Below are 9,327 nucleotides of genomic sequence, written 5' to 3' on the forward strand. Positions count from 1 at the left end.
TATATATATATATATATATACTTTTATTGGGGGCTCTTACATCTCTTATCACAATATATACTTTTAAAGACATGTTTCCTATCTCGCTAACCCTTCCCAAAGAATTCTGCTATCTAGTGTACACCACATCAAAACTAAAGCTTTGGCATCCAGGGGGGCCTCGAAGAGGTTCCTGTAAATGTTCTTTGAGTTTGAGGATCAAAAAAAAAAAAATCGGAAGGGGAAAAACCAGAACTGCAGTGTGGATAGGATAAGACTGCCCAATGGAGCTAACACTGCTACCCTTGAAGAATGATCATGGGGATTCATCATATTGGAAGGAAAAATTCCTCAGCACAACTTGCCAGGTCTTTTATCACCAACATAACTTTCTGTTTACTTAAAATTTCTTCCTAACAAGCCCCATGATTTTTCAATGTTCTTCAAGAATACTATATTACAAATTACATTTTGCGATCCCAAACTACACTCCCCATCACCTTCCAAGAGGATCTATCTGCCATAGGTTTCTATGGCATGAGTTTCAGTGGCCTAGTAGAAGCCCTCAGATCCACTCTTTTTATTGGATGTTTTTCTTTTCAAAAGTGCTTTACTGAGATTGAGACAAGTATGTTACTGAGAAAACTTGTCTGCAGCCATCTATTGATTACAGACACATGCTTACATATGTATTATTTGAAATAAGCCTGTGCATGCACATATGAATTGGAACCCTGTTACCAATACTGTTTTACTTAGCAATGTGTGTGTTTTTAAAGAAACACAACTATGTGTAACTGGGTTCAGTTGAGTCAGATCAGTCAGTACTATAGTGTATTGTATATGCTTCATGAAATTAAAATAATACTTCAATAATTTTCTCATCCATACATTGACCCTCTCATTTTCTAACTCCAAGCATATGAACAGTGAGGAGAAGTTGCATTGTCCATGACCTGCCACCAAACAAATTCCAAGTAAGGACCCCAGGATGAAAATGCTCCTGTTAGGTTCCTTTAATTGTATCTTCAATGTGTTATGACAATGGTTACATTCCGGTATCGATTGTGTACTCATGTACTTTTTTTTCCTTTTTATAATTATTGGAGGAACGCTGGGTGACTCAGACAATTGAAGGCCAACCTCTAACAGATGGATTGGCTGTCTGACTGTCACAAAAGTGCCTGGGCAGAGAGGGCTGGACACCTGCTTCTACCTTGTCACAGCCTTTAAACTCGATAGAAGCACAACTATCCTGAAGAAGATGAACGTGATGAGTCAGAATTAGCTCAACGACAACTGGTTTGTTAGTATGGGGTTTGCTTGTTTATATCACATATTTAATGGAAAAAATAATTAAAGCTTAAACTCATACTTTCAGGATTATGAACATGAAATTTCAAGGCAATTCTACAAGGGTTGATTTGTGTGTGTATGTGTATAACATCTCATAGATATATTTCATATATATCCAATTTGCTAAGTTATCAAAGATCTGAATAACTTTTACTTGACCCTGCTCTCTAAGTCGAATAATGTTTCTAAAATTAAAATTTTACTAGTGACCTAAGCATCTTGTCATTTTTTCTCTAGTCTATTCAAGTCAATTGAGCACCATCAAATAGAGTATTTTCAAATTACCTGAATAAAATATGGTCACTCAAACCTCAGACCTCTGATCATAATGGATACTGACTTTCTTTGCTTTTCAGAGAGAAATATATATAACCAATAAAAAGCCAATAAGTGCACACACAAAATATCTCTCTTAATAACATTCATATTTTTTGTGAAGTTCAACATTTTAAAACTGTTTTGAAGAGAGAAGTATATACATAAGCAATAAAAAAGTTTGTAATTTCACACAATAAATATCTCTCTTAATAATATTCAGATTTCTTTGTGAAGTTTAACATTTTAAAAATGTTTTGAAGAGGGAAATATATACATAAACAATAAAAAGCCCATAATTGCACACAAAAATATCTTCCCTTAATAATAATCAGATTTCTTTGTGAAGTTCAACATTTAAACATGTTTTGGTTTACCCACAATAAAAAATTAAAAATCTCACTGTCAGCATGTGAAAGTTAAAACCTGTGATTTCAAAGATGAGTCCGTGTTTATCAGCAGTCTCACCCAGGAAGGCCAACGGAAGAGCCAGTGTACTTTCCCCTTACTGTGGTCGGTGAATCAGCAAGTGTTACAGGAGTTCAGGCTGCAATGCCAGGTGCTATTTCAACAGTCCTTCTTTCACAACTCTTAGGGTGGGGTCACTCCGTCAGACCCTGATAAGTTTACTGGAACTCAGTTCGTTGGGCAGTCAAGTAGCATCCTCTGCCCTCATGGTTTCCGAATGTAGAAGGTAGTCACCGAGACCTGGTTCCCTTTTTTGGGCAAAAGGCTACTCAACCACAAACTACTTAATCAACTCTGTCTGGAAAATGTTATTCACCGAAGTTATGTCCCAATAGCATAAAGTTTAATTTTGTAATTAACCAAACCATCTGTCACTGCGAGACTTTTGAAAGGCTATCCAAATGGAAGAATATTTACTTGTAGAACCTTGCATGGTGAGTGGCGGTTTTGTGAAGCGCAGATATAAGGAGGAAATGATAAGCATTTCAAATAGCAACTACTAATGGGTTTTCAGCTTTAAAGTTATCAAGCATTGATTACATACCCAACTCAGAATAAACTAAAGCCCTAAACAGCATCACTTACATATTTCAATAAACAAATTTTTCACCATGTAAATTATGATGACACTTCTTAAACCTAAGGAATTAATACAAAACAATTAATATTAATATATTATGCAATTTATTCTTCCTTTTAGATGTAAATGTGTTATGTCTTAATGCATTTAGCATCCATATTGAGAGCAATACAAATATACAGATACCACAAATAATAAAACATCTGAAAACTGGGCAGACATGATCAATGAGCATGCCTTGACTCAAACTTGAGTAAAGCATTTTTAGTGACCATTATGTCAAATATATACTCCAATTTACTTGGTTTTGGATCTATTTTAACATCTTTTAACCAATAGTACAGACCGTATCATAAAAAAGTTATAGAATTTAGTGGTTTTATATTAGGATGTTACATTTAAAATGATCACATTATGGAATTATGTGCATGTAGCTGTGTAATTGTAATAGGTTCCTAAAATAAGGTCAGGTTACATGAATGAAAAATTACCCCTAGAAATGCCTTTCATACAATGCTTCCCATATTCTACTAGATTACATCATTAATTACTGCTACTGGTTTACATAGTACTATGTATAAGGAAAAGAAATGAAACAGAATAAGTGAAAGGGAAAAGGGAGGAAATAATGGGGAGGAGAAAATTCTCTACTGATTACCTGAAAGATGGGGGCATGTGGTTTTAGTCTCATAGATAGTTGACGTTTTAAATGCTAGATGAATAGATATTTTCATGGTGAAGGAGGGGAGTCGATCCTTCGTTAGGCAACATGTTAAACTTCACAGTAAAATGCTGCTTGCATTGTACTCTTAGTCTAGCCATGAGGATAGGCAGGAAAAGCAGTTCTTCTTAGTCCCTGAAAAAGTTGGTTTCGTGGATGACTAGTTTCCTATGAGATCAGTCTAACCCTGCCACCTGCACTCCAAAAGACTGGTCCCGAGAGAGTGATGATGTCATTATGCCAACACCATCACATTGCACTGTTGTTATATTGAGTCACCCACACGTGGCCCCATATTGGTGTGGTGTCTATCCTAGTTCAAGTCTACAGTTTGGAAGGGGTATTCTTTTGGAAAAGATTGCTTTGGGGTCTACTTAGCTTAATTATCAATTACTACTTGAGACTATTACCTGAATAATGACTGAAAATAATATGACACGACCTCAAGTAGAAAAAAAATTATATGCTTTACCTTTTAAAATATAAAAATTATAGTTAATGCCTCATTTATTATATAATATGCCAATATATAATGTAAGCTTAAAGTTCATTTTTATAATTAATCAGTACAGTTATTGCATATAACAGTAATTAATGTTCTATATATTTATTAGATATTAGTGCATGACCATTGAAAAGAACACTGAGCATTGGACAAGTTCTTAGATGTTGGTTTTGGTGAAAAATGAGTGGCTTATGTTAAATACAAATTAAGAATTAAGCATATCTATATGATAGCACAGAATGATTTTATGAAATGTGAGTTAAACAAACTATCCTTAAAAGTAACTAATTTTCTTAAATAACAAAATACTTACACAACCAAAAAGGTGACATAATTCCACTGAGTGCTAAAAGGAAAACACACACCACATTAGAATTACATATGGTGTTCAGTCTTCAATAATTGGCACTGCTGGTGACGCCCTGCCTGTCAGAGCAGAGCTGTGGATCAAAGGCCTTTCAATAGCTGGTTTTCAGAACTAGATCACAGCACTTTTCTCTTATGGATCCTCTGGGTAGACTTGAACTTTCAGGTGGCAGCTGATCATCTTAATAATTTGTACCACCAGGGGATTCCTTCAGGATCTTAAAGGTGCATATTTAAAATTTCCTTGAAAAACATTTAAAATAACAATAGCAATTCAATATGTTTGAGAGAAAAAATAGCCTGCTTATTACTGCTTAGCTACAAGGAACTGTTTTGGCAATACTGTTTGCCCCACCTCCAAATCCTTCCACTCAGTTAATCTTTACTGAAAGTACAATAAATAACAAAAAGACAAACAGGACAGTATTTCACTATGACCTTAGATCTATTATTCCCAATTATAAGATCTTGTAGTTAATAAAAAGAAAAAAGAAAAGACAATATTTTTGTATCTTTGAAGTGCCGTTTATTTTGTGACTGAAATAGCCAGGCTGTTCAGAGAAAACAATGTGTCCCCTTCTCTGTTTAACTGTATTTTAAATCTTGTGAATAAAATCACAAGTCTGAGTAGGAGATAAAAACAATAAGCAAACATAAAACAGCAGCCAATGTCATTGGGGTAAAGAAAACATTGGAAGAAAGCAAAAATAATCAAAGGAAAATTCATAAAATTCATGTATTAAAAACTCCTTCCACTATTGAGCTGTGTATAATACAATTATAAGCAGTCCTTATACTTGTAAAAATTGGTACAAATTGGGTCAGTAATGTGCTACTGAGTCATCTAGTTTGGGAATTTACCAGTAACAAATTATTACAGTCCGACCCCCTTGTTCTATCTCCACACAGAAGAAAGAAAAACTAGAGTGTCGGGTTACTCACGATTGAAACCTCACCGGTAAGTAGCTGAAGATTCACTCAAGATTCAAGTATCATTAGTAAATTTTTTCCTTAATGCTTTATAATTCATCAAATTCCAAAGAATTAGGAATAGTCTACCAAAAATGTACAAAACTAAATTATGCTTAACACAATATTTTTTAGATAATTCAAACCAATTTTGAGTTGCTTCCCTTAAAAACTACATTTGGATATAATATTAAATTCACTGAGAAAAGTTATTCTCATGTTGAACTTCTACAACATGGACCTACTGTAATTAATGTCTAACACAACTATCTTAAGATATTAACATCCTGTTTTTGCTCTTGCTGAATTTCAGCAACACATTCTTCAGGAATGTGCTAGTAGTCTTCCATAATTACTTAAAAATTAAAAAGAAGTTTTTTTACAATAAATAAGAAGAAAACACGAGGCTTTTTTGGTTTGTTTTGTTTATACTTAGTTTCAGATAACATATATAAGAAAACTCACTGCCATCCAGTCAATGCTGGCTCATAGCGACCTCCTGTCCATTTCCAAGACTGTAACTGTTGACTGGGATAGAAAGCCCAGTGTTTCTCCTGCAGAAATGTGGGTGGTTTCGAACCGCAGACCATGATGATTTCAGCTCAACTTGTAAACGCTACACCAGCAAGGCTCCGGTTCAGAAAATGTAGCATAGTGGAAATTAGCTTATTGATTCATTCTTATTCAAGAAGATAAATACACATCCGAACAGTCTATATTCAGGGCTAATCAACAATCTATATTAGAAGTAAGGATATGCTGCACAATTAATTAAGAACTCCTGGCCAAAGTCTTCGGCTACCAATAAGAAGGCCAGTGTTTGGAAGTCACTTAAGGCTCTGAGGGAAAGGATGCATCAATCTACTTCTGAAAAGAGTATATCTTTTTATAAATTAAAAGATAACTTTATCGGGGGCTTTTAACCCCATGGAGCAAAGCTATCCTATCCTATAAGGTAGCAGTGAGTTAGAATCAACTAGATAGCGGGGAGTTTGTTTGTTACTTTTTTTTGGTTGGTTGCCATGTATATTTTCACCCAAAAATAGTGAAACGGGGAATCATAGCAAGGGGAGAGAATACATCAAACAGTATGACTAAGAGATCATCGAAAGCAAAGAGAGGAAAATTTCCCAGGAACGAAAAGGGGAGTCTTTGGATTGAAACAACCTAGCAAGTATGATATAAGATATTTGTTGTTATGTGCAAATATGCTTGATACAATTGATGTATGGATTGTTATAAGAGCTGTAAGATCCCCCAATAAAATGATCTTTTAATAAAAAAGAAGATTATATGGACTCAAAAACCCTACAGAGCTGTTCTATTTTCTCCCCGAGGGTTGCTCTTAGTTGGACTTGACTTGACAGCTGAGGTTTGGTTCCTAGTTAATATAATTCTAAGAACTAAAAGTTAATGCTTCTGTTTGCCGTAGATAGTTCTTTGAATATAGCAGTTAACTGCTTCGGATGCATTTGTTAGCTAGCCTTTTTGAGGGTATAAAAGGCCTTTCAGACCTGAACAATTTTTGGTTTGGTTCTGTGTTTTTAATGTCCAAAGCCTTTCTAAATGGAAGAGAGAGTAAAGGAAGATGAAAGAGAGACATACATTATTTTATACAAATATATTGATAGTTTTCTAGAAAACACTTGCCCTGGTGCTACAGTATAATCTACGTGGACGTTGTATAATGAAAGGAAACTAAACTTCTTTTCCTTGGGGTCTTTGGCTCTCATTGGCCTAACTGTGACAGCTTGTGTCAGAGTAAGAAAAGGCAGCAGAGTGTCATGATGTATGCGGGTGGGTCCTCGTTCTTGTACCCAAACTTTCTTTGTTGTTGTTTTGGATTGCTTGTTATTGTGGAGCTATCCTGATGGCCTGACTCTGTAGTGGCCTTCTTTGGAATCTATTTCCTTTTGCACTGGTAAAGTCTCATGATGCACTATATCACACAAAAAGATTATTTCATATTTCCCATGATGAGATTATACCATGGATTCTTTAGCTCTTGGGTTTGTCTTTACAAGAAGCAATTTATGTAATTGAAAAAACAATCACTTAAATTGGTCTCAGTTTTCTCATCAATAATATGGGTGATACTATTTCCTTTGGGGACTGTGAGTGTGAGCAGTAACAATTAACCTTGTGTTGTTTGTAGTGTCCATATAATAGGTATAAACAGGCATAGGACCAGTTAGTGGCACTTTCTGCAGTTTCCATATTCCTGATTTCATCCAACCTAAAATAGAAAATATTGGGGTGAGGCATACCTCCTAAAAAGGAATGGTCAAAGCAATTCCTCAAAGGCTATGAGGGAATATAGAGCACAATTTACTTTGTATTATATTAGGTATTATAAGTTATCTAGAGATGGCACATCATAATAATAATACAGTGTATAATAAAATCATATTATTTGCATGATATTAGGTATTGCAAATAATATAGAGATGTAAAGTATGCAGAGGGCTGTCCATAGGTTACATGCAATTATTATGCCATTTCATATAAAGAACTTGAGCAAATGCAGATTTTGCTATCTGAACCTGAGCCTCATCCAGACTACAGGAAATGACTGCATCTTAAATCCATTATTTCTCATATTTCTCTGCTACCAGTGTCTCATAAAGAAAGAAGTTGCTCAGTAGATTAGAATTTAACTGAAGAAATCAGGGTGGATTTACATTCAGGTAGTAATTTCTAATTCTGTCTACTCTCCCCAGTTTGAAAATATGGCTAACGAATGTACTTCTTCCCCTCGATCATCCTGTTTTCCCCATCTCTGCTCATATACCCATAATCCCCAAATTAGCAACTCCTACCATAACCTTAAATCTTCTGGGTCCTCTTGATAGCTTTTGAGCCTGGTATCAAACATCTGTGTGTGAAATTTTAAAAATCTCTTCAGGCGCCTACAGCATTTTATTCTCTAAGCACACGCTCAAATATTTTAAGCAACTTCTTGATTTTCATAATTCCGGGTACTGAAGTGCTTCCCTTTTTTTCTACCTCAATTTCAAAATTACTAGGTATCATATGATTATTATAAAGCTGTGCATTTTGCAAATCAACCTCAATTATTATTAGTCTTTGCTTTTTCAGCAGGAGAAATAAATTCCCCACAGTGGCCATTCATTTGCCTCTCAGCATGGTCTCCTTCCTAAATAAACTTGAATCTCCATCTACTTCCTCTTTACTGGTAGGAAAAAGAAAATATGTTTTATTGAGGGGGTGGGTGTGGGTGGGGAGACATGTATGTGAATTTTACTACATATACAGGTACCAGCATATCCCCAGCATCACGTTAACCATTAAAGTCATTTCAAATCCCCAGGATTAGGGCATGTTTCACCAAAAAGTGAAGCACTGGGGATTAGTAGGTAAACATTTTGGAAGGTTTAGGAAATACAAGTACTCCCAGTAACTTGCTGCACTCTGCCCTCATTCCTTGCCTCCAGCTAGAAAGCCGTGGGGGAATTGTGCCAGCCCATTAGCATTTCCAGAACTGAACATACTTTCTTGGAAATACTCGCTTCCCAAGATAGTACTACTGGAATGATAACAAGAAACATTGAGTCCAATTTGCCTGGCTCTCTCCAGGGTTGTGGGGAATAGGGTGGCTTCGTGGATGTTTTTTCAGTCACCTATGGCAGAAATCTGAAAGGTTGAACATCTGTACTTTAAAATTCTTTCTTCTCTGATTTTTTTTCCTGCCAAGTTTTCTTTTTTCTTTTTCAAGACGGGTGAAAACGTGATGACAGCTCTTGTACCCTGTGTCACACTGACTTCTCAAGGCCTACTCTTCCTCACATATTTCTAGTGGCAGTCATCTCATTACAGGGCTAAGGGAATTATACCCTCAACAATGAGTAAAGAAAAGGATACTGAAAGGGAGGAGTATGAGAATATCACACGCTGTCGCCAATGTCATGTCCAATTTTATGAACGAAATAATTATTTTAAGTGCTTTCTCTTTTCTGAAGATTAAGTATTTAATTTTAATAGCTTGTGAAATGTATTTGTCAATATTTCTACTTTTTTCATCAACAGGTACTATTTCTCTCTACTGCT

Source organism: Echinops telfairi, unplaced genomic scaffold (genome assembly GCF_000313985.2).
Source record: "Echinops telfairi isolate 266 unplaced genomic scaffold, ASM31398v2 ScPeMD7_4;HRSCAF=17, whole genome shotgun sequence".
NCBI classification, from domain to species: Eukaryota; Metazoa; Chordata; class Mammalia; order Afrosoricida; family Tenrecidae; genus Echinops; species Echinops telfairi.